The sequence below is a fragment of the Macaca thibetana genome, chromosome 2 (assembly GCF_024542745.1).
Source record: "Macaca thibetana thibetana isolate TM-01 chromosome 2, ASM2454274v1, whole genome shotgun sequence".
In the NCBI taxonomy this organism is placed as follows: Eukaryota; Metazoa; Chordata; class Mammalia; order Primates; family Cercopithecidae; genus Macaca; species Macaca thibetana.
In genome coordinates this window covers 31,348,945-31,359,484 of record NC_065579.1, presented here as the reverse complement: position 1 = coordinate 31,359,484, position 10,540 = coordinate 31,348,945, and the positions used below count along the sequence as shown (strand labels likewise).

The 10,540-nt window shown below is 40.1% G+C and overlaps 1 protein-coding gene across 1 annotated transcript in view; it reads left to right on the top strand.

Moving 5' to 3' along the window:
• Positions 1 to 5,800: 5,800 nt before the first annotated feature.
• PLCL2 (phospholipase C like 2) overlaps positions 5,801 to 10,540 on the top strand; it is a 324,082-nt gene continuing 319,342 nt past the window's right edge. Inside the window, exon 1 of the mRNA XM_050779546.1 lies at positions 5,801 to 5,873. The gene's annotated coding sequence lies outside the window, so the exon portion shown is untranslated. The remainder of the gene's footprint in view (positions 5,874 to 10,540) is intronic.

The window sequence follows — 10,540 nt, the reverse complement described above, 5'->3', positions numbered from 1 at the left end:
TGCCCAGTCTCAGGTATTTCCTTATAGCAGTGCAAGAATAAGCTAATATAATACCTTCATCAAAAATGAGTTCATTGTAGGTGTGTGGCTTTGTTTCTGGGTTCTCTCTTCTGCTCCATTGGTCTGTGTGTTTGTTTTTATTCCAGTACCATGCTGTTTGGCTATTATAGCTCTGTAGTGCAATTTGAAGTCACATAATATTATTTTTCCAGTTTTGTTCTTTTTGCTTATGATTTTTCCAGTTTTGTTCAGATACCTTTGGCTATTCTGGGTCTTTCGTTGTTCCATATAAATTTTAGGATAGTTTTTTCTATTTCTGTGAAGAATAACATTGGTATTTTGATAGGAATTGCATTGAATCTATAGATTGCTTTGGGTAGTATAGACATTTTAACAATATTGATTCTTCCAACACATGAACATGAAATATCTTTTCATGTTCTTTCGTGTTCTCTTCAATTTCTTTCATTGGTGTTTTATAGTTTTCATTATAGAAATCTTTCACTTCTTTGGTTAATTTCTAGGTATTTAATTTTATTTGTGGCTATTGTAAATGGGATTACTTTTTAAATATCTTTTTCAGATTGTTCACTGTGGGTATATAGAAATGCTACTGATTTTTTAATGTGGATTTTGTATCCTGCAACTTTACTGAATTTATCAGTTCTGATAATTTTTTGGTGGAGTCTTTAGCTTTCTCCAAATATAAGATTATATCATCTGCAAACTATGATAATTTGACTTCTTGCTTTCCAATTTGGATGCCTTTTATATCTTTCTCTTGCCTGATTGCTGTAGATAGGACTTCCAGTACTATGTTGAATAACAATGGTGAAAGTGGGCATCCTTATCTTTGTTGTGTTCCATATTTTAGAGGAAAGGCTTTCAGTATTTCCCCATTCAGTGTGATACCAGCTGTGGCTCTATTAAATACGGCTTTTGATCTGTTGAGGCATGTTCCTTCTATACAAACTTTTTGAAGGTTTTTATCATGGAGGGATGTTGAACTTTATCAAATGCTTCTTCAGGATCAGTTGAAATAATCATATGGTTTTTGTCCTTCGTTCTATCGATATGATGTATCACATTGATTTATTTGCATATGTTGCATCCCAGGGGTATATCCCACTTGGTCATGATGAATGATTTTTTAAGTGTTGTTGAATTCAGTTTGCTAATATTTTGTTGAGGATTTTTGCATCAATGTTCATCAGGGATATTGGCCTGTAGTTTTGGTTTTTTTTGTTTGTTTGTTTTTTTGTTTTTTTTTTGGTGTGTCTTTGTCTAGTTTTGGTATCAGAGTAATACTGGCCTCATAGAATGAGTTTGGAAGTATTCTTTCCTCTTCTATTTTTCAGAACAGTTTGAGTAGGATTGGTATTTTTTCTTCTTTAGATGTTTGGCAGAATTCAGCAGTGAAGCCGTTGGATCCTGAGATTTTCTTTACTGGGAGACTTTTTATTATGGCTTCAATCTCATTACTTGTTCTTGGTCTGGTCAGGGTTTAGATTTATTCATGGTTCAATCTTGGTAGGCTGTATGTGTCTAGGAATTTGTCAATTTCTTCTAGCTTTTCCAATTTATTGGCATATAGTTGCTCATAGTAGCCTCTAATGACCCTTGGCATTTCTGTGGTGTCAGTTGTAAAGTCTCCCCTTTCATCTCAGATTTTACTTACTTGGATCTTCTCTGTTTTTTTTCTTAGTCTAGCTAAAGGTTTTTCTGTTTAATTTTTCAAAAAGAAAAACCCAACATTTTGTGTCATTGATCTGTTGTAATTTTTAAAATTTCAATTTTATTTATATCTGCTCTGATCTTTGTTATCTATTTTTTTCTACTAATTTTGGTTTGGTTTGCTCTTACTTTCCTTGTGCTTTAAGATGCATTGTTAGATTATTTCTTTGAAGTTTTCTTCTTTTTTGATGTAGGCATTTATAGCTAAAAACTTTCCTCTTAGTGCTGCTGCTCTTGCTACGTCCCATAGCTTTTGGCATGCTGTGTTTCCATTTTCACTTGTTTCAAGAAATTTTTCAATATCTATCTTAATTTCTTCATTGAACCACTGGTCTTTCAGGAGCATGTTGCTTAATTCCCACATATTTGTATAGTTTCCAAAATTCCTCTGTTATTGATTTCTAGTTTTATCCCATTGTTGTAGACAAGATGCTTGATATTATTTCAATTTTTGGAATGTTTTAAGACTTGTTTAGTGGCCAGACATATGGTCTGTCCTTGAGAATGATCTGTGTGCTGAGGCAAAGAATGTGTATACTGCATCCATTGGATGAAATGCCCTGTAAATAGCTATCAGATCTATCTGGTCTATAGCGCAGATTAAGTTTGATGTTTCTTTGCTGATTTTCCATCGAGAAGATTTGCCCAATGCTGAACGTGGGATGTTGAAGTCAAGCTATTATTTTACTGGGGCCTATTTATCTCTTTAGCTCTAATAATACATGTTTTATATATCTGGGTGCTCCACTGTTAGGTGCATATACATTTACAATGGTTCTATCCTCTTGCTGAATTGACCCCTTTATCATCATATAATGACCTTCTTTGTCTCTTCTTACAGTTTTTGTCTTGAAATCCATTTTGTCTGATATACGTGTAGTGACTCCTGCTCTTTTTTGGTTTCAATTGGCGTGGAATATATTTTTTTATCCGTTTATTTTCAGTCTACGTGTGTCGTTATAGGTGAAGTGTGTTTCTTGTAGGAAACAGATCTTTGAGCCTTCTTTTTTAAATCCATTCAGACACTCTGTCTTTTGGTTGGAGTGTTTAGTCCATTTACATTCAATGTTGTTATTGATAAGTAAGGACTTACTCATGCCACTTAGTTATTGGTTTTGTGGTGTTCTCTTCCTTCTTTCTTTTCTTTCTGTCTTCATTTTAGTGAAGGCGATTTTCTCTGGTGATATGATTTAGTTTCTTGCTTTTAATTTTTTGTATATCCATTGTATTTTATTTTTGGTTTGAGGTTACCATGAGGCTTGCAAATACTATCTTATAACCTATTATTTTAAGGTGATAACAACTTAACACTGTTTGTATAAACAAACAAGCAAGCAAGCAAAAAGAGAACTAATAAAGACTCGATGCCTTAAATTAATACTATGGCCTTTTAACTTTTTATTGTTACTATTTATATGTTATCCCTCAGCATTTTTGTCTGGGAAAGTATTTACTTCTCCTTCATGTTTGAAGGTTAATTTTGCCACATATACTATCCTAGAGTAAAAATTTTTTTTTGTCCTTCAGTACTTTAAATATGTCATGACACTCTCTTCTGGCCTGTAAGGTTTCCACAAAAAGTCTGCTGCCAGGTGTATTGGAGCTCCATTGTATGTTATTTGTTTCTTTTCTCTTGCTGCTTTTAGGATCCTCTCTTTACCCTTGACCTTTGGAAGTCTGATTTTTAAATACCTTCAGGTAGTCTTCGGGTTAAGTCTGCTCAGTGTTCAATAACCTTCTTGTCTTTGGATATTGATATTTTACTCTAGGTTTCAGAAGTTCTCTGTTATTATTCATTTGAACAAACGTTCTACCCCACCCCTATCTCTTTATTTTCTCTTTAAGGCCAATAATTCCTAGATTTGCCCTTTGAGGCTATTTTCTAGATCCTATAGGCATGCTTTATTGTTTTTCATTCTTTTTTGTCTCCTCTGACTGTGTATTTTTAAATAGCTTGTCTTTAAGCTCACTAATTCATTCTTCTGTTTGATCATTTCTTCTTTTAAAAGACTCTGTCGCATTCTTCAGTATGCCAATTGCATTTCTGTCAGCTCCAGAATTTCTGATTGAGTTTTAAAAATTATTTCAATCTCTTTGCTAAATTTATATGATAGGATTCTGAATTACTTTGTTGTATTATCTTGAATTTCTTTTAGTGTCCTTAAAACAACTATTTTGAATTCTCTGTCTGAAAGGTTGCATATCTCTGTCTCTACAGGATTGGTCCCTGGTGCCTTACTTAGTTTGTTTGGTGAGGTCATGTTTTCCTGGATAGTCTTGATGCTTATAGATGTTTGTCTGTGTCTGGGTATTGAAAAGGTAGATATTTATTGAGGTCTTTGCAGTTGGATTTATTCGTACCCACCTTCCTTGGAAGGCTTTCTAGGTATTTGAAAGGACTTGGGTGTTGTGATCTAAGCTGTAACTGCCTTAGGAAGAACCTCAAGACCAGTAACACTGTGGTTTTTGCAGATTAGCAGTGTTACTGCCTTTATGGTCTTGGGCAAGATCCTGAAGAATTCCCTGGATTACTAGACAGAGACTTTTGTTCTCTTCACTTACTTTCTACCAAACAAATCAATTTTCTCCCTCTGTTACAAGCCACCTGGAGCTGGGAGTGGAGTGACACAAACACGTCTATAGCCACCACCCCTAGGACTGCACTGAGTTTCTCCCAAAGCCTGTTGCAACCACTCCCTGACTACTGCCTATGTTTGCTCAATGCCCTGAGGCTCTACAATCATCAAGTGGCAAACCTAGCCAGGCTTATGTCCTTCCCCAGGGCCTGGGCAGGTGCAGAGGTGCCAAATGGGAGCCAGGGACTAGAATCAAAAATCTTAGATGTGTACCTGATGTTCTATTGTACCACAGCTGAGCTGACTTTTAAACCATAAGACACAGTCCTTCCCACTCTTCCCTCCTCTTCTTAATGGCACAGAAGCCTCACCTTGTGGCCGCCACCAACTCAGGCCCACGAGGAGTACTACCAGACTATTGCTGATGTTCCCTTAAGGCTAAGGACTCTTCAGTCAGCTTGTGGTGAATGCTGCCTGACCTGAGACTCACCCTTCAGAGGAATGGGCTCCCGTATGGCCCAGGGCAGGTCCAGAAATGCTGTACCAGAGCCAAGTCTTAGAACTGTGGACCCCAAGAGCCCACCTTTTGCCCTACCCACCTCTGGCCAAGGTGCTACCTAAGGTGCAAGACAAAGTCCTTTAACTTTTTTCTCCACTTTTCTCGAGCAGAAAGGGTCTCACCCCACAGCCACCACAGCTGGAAATTTGCTGTGTCTCACCTGAAGCTAGCAAGTCTCAGAGTCTCATTCAAAGCCCTTGACATAGTACTGGGGTATTGCTGCTGGGTATTCAGGGGCCAAGGGCTCTTCAGTTAGCAGGTGATGAATTTTGTCATGACTGTTTTCTTCCATTCAAGGCAGTGGATAGCCTTGTGGCCCAGAGTGTGTCTAGAAATGTTGTCTGGGAGCTGGGGCCTGGAAAGGGGATTTCATGACTCAGACTGATACCCTATCCTGCTGTGGCTCAGCTGGTATCCAAGATGCAAGACAAAGTCCTCCCCACTCTTCCATCTCTCCTCCTCAAGTGGAAGGAAGAGGTCTCTTTTGAAGCCAGGAGCTATGCAGCCTGGCATTAGGGGAGGGTTGATGCCAGCACTCCCTTAGTTGCCCTGGCTGGTGTCTTAGTAGGTCATGTGGCCCCCTAGTCCACCGTCTCTGGACCCAGTTCAGCACTAGGGCTCACCTAGGTATTATGGTCCTTACGGCTTAGACTGCCTTTCAAGTTTATTTGGAGCCCTAGAGCACTTTAGGCTGTGGCGGTGAAGCTTATGGGAACTACTTCCAGCTGCTGGGATTGGTGATTCCCCCCAGCTAGGGCTGATTTAAATGCTCCCTCTATGCGCAGGTGTCAGCTGAGTTTGGTCCAGTTTTGCTTTCTGCTGTAACAAAGGCAGCACTGAGTTCATTGCCTCAAAACTGCTGGCTTGCCTTCTCCCCAGGACACAGAAACACTCTCAGCACTACGCCACTGCTGCTGGTTGATGGGGAAGAGGTGGTGTTGGTGATTCAAGACTGTTTTTCCTACCTCTTCAGTGCCTCTTTCAGCGCTATGAAGTAAAACCAGGTACTGTGAGTGCTCACCTGATTTTTGGTTCTTATGAAGATGCTTTGCTGTGTATAGATAATTGTTACATTGGTGGTGTTGTGGGGAAGACAATAGGTGGAGACTTCTATTCTGCCATCTCGCTCCACTCCTCTCACCAGAATGCTATTTAATTTAAATCATACAGTATATAACCTTTTGAGTTTGGCTTTTTTCATTAACAAATCTTATCCTTAATTTTACTCCATTTTAATTCTTCTTGACTTATGAAATCATACTTGTATTTAGAAACAAATCATTACAGAAGAAATGTAAGAATAATTGGTAATTCACTGGTGTGCATTCTCAAGTACAATTTTTAAAATATTTCACTACATTTCTACCTAATTTTTGATCCACTTTTTTCTTTTCTTTCTTTTTTTATTTTTATTTTTTTAGTTGGAGTCTGTCTCTGTTGCCTAGGCTGGAGTGCAGTGGTGCCATCTCACCTCACTACAACCTCCACCTCCTGGGTTCAAGCAATTCTCCTGCCTCAGCCTCCTGAGTAGCTGGGATTACAGGCACCCGCTACCATGTCCAGCTAATTTTTGTATTTTAGTAGAGACAGGGTTTGACCATGTTGGCCAGCTGGGTCTCAAACTCCTGACCTCAGGTCATCCACCCACCTCAGTCTCCCAAAGTACTGGGATTACAGGCGTGAGCCACTGTGCCTGGCCTTGATCCACTTTTTAAGTTACTTGTATAAATTTTCAAATTTTAATTTTGAAATCATAAAATCAGTATGTGCTCATGTTGATAATTTAATTTGAAGAATTTTGAGGAACTAAATTCCTTAGTTTTACTCTCCAGACTTTATGGCTACTGTCAGTTTCTTGAGTATGTCTGAGGACATTTTATATGCATATGTAAGGACATACTTCGGTGATATTGTGGGTTTGGTTCCAGACTACTGCAGTAAAGTGAGTATCACAATAAAATGACTCACGCAAAATTTTTTTCCAGTGAATATAAAAATTATGCTTATACTGCAGTAGCACTACATCTTAAAAAATATATTTACCTTAATTTAAAAAATATTTTATTGCCAGAAACTGCTAATAATTATCTGAGCCTTCAGCTAGTTGCTGCAATCTCTTTGCTAGTAGAGGATCTTGTCTTGATGTTGATGGCTGCTGACTGGTCAGGCTGGTGAAGCTGAAGGTTAGGTTGGTTGTGGCAATTTCACAAAATAAGACATCTTAAAATGAAGCTTGCCACATTGATTGACTCTTCCTTTCATGAAAAATTTCTCCGTAGAATGCGATGCTATTGAGAGGTGACAACGTGCTAGCAGCCCTCGCTCCCTTGGCGCCTCCTCGGCCTCGGCGTCTGCTCTGGCCGTGCTGGAGGAGCCCTTCAGCCCGCCGCTGCGCTGTGGGGGCCCCGCTCTGGGGCTGGCCGAGGCCTGATCTGGCTCCCTCTGCAAGCGGGGAGGTGTGGAGGAAGAGGCGCGGGTGAGCTGGGGTTGCGTGCAAGGCGCTCTGGGGTCTGCATGGGTTCCAGGTGGGTGCAGGCTTGGTGGGCCTGCTGGGCTTGATGGGAGAATGAGCTCCCTCTGGGCTGCTGTAGTGCCCGGGCTAGGTGCTGCAAAGTCCCTTGGCGAGTGCCATTGAGAGGTGAAGCTGGCTGGGCTTCTGGGTCGGGTGGGGACCTGGAGAACTTTACTGTCTAGCTAAAGGTTTGTAAATGCACCAATCAGCACTCTGTGTCTAGCTAATGGGGTAGGGGACTTGGAGAACTTTTGAGTGTAGCTAAAGGATTGTAAACACACCAATCAGTGCTCTGTGTCTAGCTAAAGCTATGTAAACGCACCAGTCAGCTCTCTGTAAAATGAACCAATCAGCAGGATGTGGGTGGGGCCAGATAAGGGAATAAAAGCAGGCCACCCGAGGCAGCAGCCACAACCCGCTCAGGTCACCTTTTGCACCGTGGAAACTTCGTTGTTTTGCTGTTTGCAATAAATCTTGCTGCTGCTCACTCTTTGGGTCTGCACTACCTGTATGAGCTGTAACACTCACTGCGAAGGTCTGCAGCTTCACTCCTGAAGTCAGTGAGACCACTAACATCTGAAGGAACAAACTCTGGACGCACCATCTTTAAGAACCATAACACTCACTGGGAGGGTCTGCAGCTTCATTCTTGAAGTCAGCAAGACCAAGAACCCACCAATTCCAGACATACTATTTGATAGCACTCTACTCAGAGTAGATCTTCTTTCAAAATTGAAGCCAATCCTTTCAAACCATGCTGCTGCTTTTTCAACTAAGCTAATGTAATATTCTAATTCCTTTGTTGTCATATCAACAATGTTTACAGCATCTTCACCAGGAGTAGATTCCATCTCAATAAATACTTTCTTTGCTCATCGGTAAGAAGCAACTCCTCATCCATTCAATTGCATCAAGTTGCATCATGAGAATGCAGCAATTCAATCACATCTTTAGGTTCCACTTATAATTCTAGTTCTCTTGCTTTTTTTTTTTTTTAACCATATCTGCAGTTACTTCCTTCCCTGACGTCTTGAATCCCTCAAAGCATCCTTGAGGGTTGGAATCAACTTCCTCCAAACTACCGTTACTGTTGATATTTTCACCTTTTCACACAGATGAATGTTCTTAATGGCATCTAGAATGATGAATTCTTTCCAGAATGTTTGCAGTTCATTTTACTCAGTTACATCAGATAAATCACTATCTGTGGCAGCTATAGTCTTTTGAAATGTATTTCTTAAATAATAAGATTTAAAAGTCAAAATTACTCCTTGATAAATGGGCTACAGAATGGATGCTGTGTTAGCAGGCAGGAAAACAACATTAATATTCTTGTACATCTCCATTAAAACTCTTGGGTAACCAGGTACATTGTCAGTAAACAATATTTTGTAAGGAATCTTTTTTTCTAAGCTGTAGGTCTCAACAGTAGGCTTAAAATATTCAATCATGTGCAAGGATATGTGCTGTCATCCAGCCTTTTTTGTCCATTTATAGAGCACAGGCAGAGTATATTTAGCATGATTCTTAAGGGCCATAGGATTTTCAAAATGGCAAATGAGCATTGGCTTCTACTTAAAATCACCAGCTGCCTTAGCCACTACCAAGAGAGTCAGCCTGACCTTTGAAGTTTTGAAGCCTGGCATTGACGTCTCCTCTTGAGCTATGAAATTCCTAGATGCCATCTTCTTCCAAAAGAAGGCTGTTTCATCTACACTGAAAATCTGTTGTTTAGTATAGCCACCTTCATCAATGATTTCAGCTTGATCTTCTGAATAGCTTACAGGAGCTTCTACATCAGGACTTGCTGCTTCACCTCACACTTTTATGTTATGGAGATAGCTACTTTCCTTAAACCTCATGACCTGATTTCTGCAGCTTCTCCAACTTTTCTTCTGCAGCTTTCCCACCTCTCTCAGCCTGCATAGAATTTAAGAGAATTTAGGGCCTTGCTTTGGATTAGGTTTTCGCTTAAGGGAATGTTGTGATTTGTTTGATCTTCTATATAAACCATGAAAACTTTCTCCAAATCAGCCGTATGGGTATTTCAGAAAGGCCTTATTCATGTGTTCACTGGAGTAGAACTTTTAATTTCCTTCAAGAACTTTTCTTTTGCATTCATAACTTAGCTAACTGTTTGGCACCAGAGGCCTGGCTTTTGGCCTGTCTCAGCTTTTAATATGCCTTCCTCAATAAGCTTCATCGTTTCTAGTTTTTTATTTCAAGTGGGAGACTTGTGACTCTTCCTTTCATTTGAGCACTTAGAGGCCATTACAGGGTTATTAACTGGGATAATTTCAATGTTGTGTCTCAGGGAATAGAGAGGCCTAAGGAGGGAGAAAGAGAGCAAGACACACACAGGGGAAATGGCCCGTGGGTGTGTGGCAGGCCAGGTCTTCATTAGCAACCAGAACAGTCAGTTTTGACTAATCCTTTACCATAATTCTGATGAATGTATAAGTTAAACATTAGGAATTAAGGAAACTGCTGCATTAGTACAAGGGCTGAAATGTAAAAACAAACCCATCAAGACCCCATCTGGGCTTTCTCAGACCTTAAAGCCTGACAAAATGATGAAGGCATTCTTCTTTTGTTTTTGTTTTTGAGATAGAGTTTTGCTCTTGTTGCCCAGGCTGGAGTGCAAGGTGTGATCTCCGCTCACTGCAAACTATGTCTCCTGGGTTCGAGCGATTCTCCAGTCTCAGCTTCCTGAGTAGCTTGGATTACAGGCATGTGCCACCATGCCCAGCTAATTTTGTATTTTTAGTAGAGACGGGGTTTCTCCATGTTGGTCAGGCTGGTCTCGAACTCCTGACCTCAGGTGACCCGCCAGCCTTGGCCTCCCAAAGTGTGGGATGACAGGCGTGAGCCACCACTCCTGGCTAATGAAGGCATTCTTACACACCCCTTGTACCAGGGCCCACTTAAGATTAAGTAATTTTTCCAGGGCTCTAAAGAAACTTTCCAGGCCCTAGAACATAGTTAAAGATTAGATTGAATGAAACACTCTTGCTGGTAGGTGCGTACCCACACGTAGACATATAACTTGAATGTATATAAACACTGAAAGAAAAACTTCTAACTTTGAGTAGATCTGATGAACTTCCCTGACCTTCTCCCTGTGGCTGCTTACAGAAATAAATGCTTTTTCCCAGGTCA